Genomic DNA, 338 nt, shown 5'->3' with positions numbered 1-338 from the left:
TTCAATGCACACCTTCAGGTTGGTCACCTCATTACAATTGGGCTCTTCTAAGTGGTTAGAGGAATTGTTTGTCATTTCCCTCTCAGGCCAGTCATCTAATGGAAAAATAACTAAAAATTAATCAAAAAGCCCCCTCAACTTAAAACAAAAGCTACATTTCACTTTCGGGGCATATAGTCTCAGCTTTACCACCACACTATGCATTTTAAAGGTTCGCTCATTAAGGGTTACATGCACTACAGTAACTTGCACTGCTGTGGCTACAATGTCCAACGACTAGTGCTTTAGCCTTATATACCAACTTTTTTTATATATACATATATATATATACACATATA

The 338-nt window shown here is 36.7% G+C and overlaps 1 long non-coding RNA gene across 1 annotated transcript in view; it reads right to left on the bottom strand.

Moving 5' to 3' along the window:
- LOC104274883 overlaps positions 1-97 on the bottom strand; it is a 6,742-nt gene extending 6,645 nt beyond the window's left edge. Inside the window, exon 1 of the long non-coding RNA XR_717829.1 lies at positions 1-97. This exon is cut by the window's left edge and continues 251 nt beyond it. This is a non-coding gene — a long non-coding RNA (uncharacterized LOC104274883).
- Between the last annotated feature and the right edge of the window lie 241 nt (positions 98-338).

Source organism: Apaloderma vittatum, unplaced genomic scaffold (assembly GCF_000703405.1).
Source record: "Apaloderma vittatum isolate BGI_N311 unplaced genomic scaffold, ASM70340v1 scaffold36275, whole genome shotgun sequence".
Classification (NCBI taxonomy): Eukaryota; Metazoa; Chordata; class Aves; order Trogoniformes; family Trogonidae; genus Apaloderma; species Apaloderma vittatum.
This window is presented reverse-complemented; position numbering and strand designations above follow the sequence as displayed.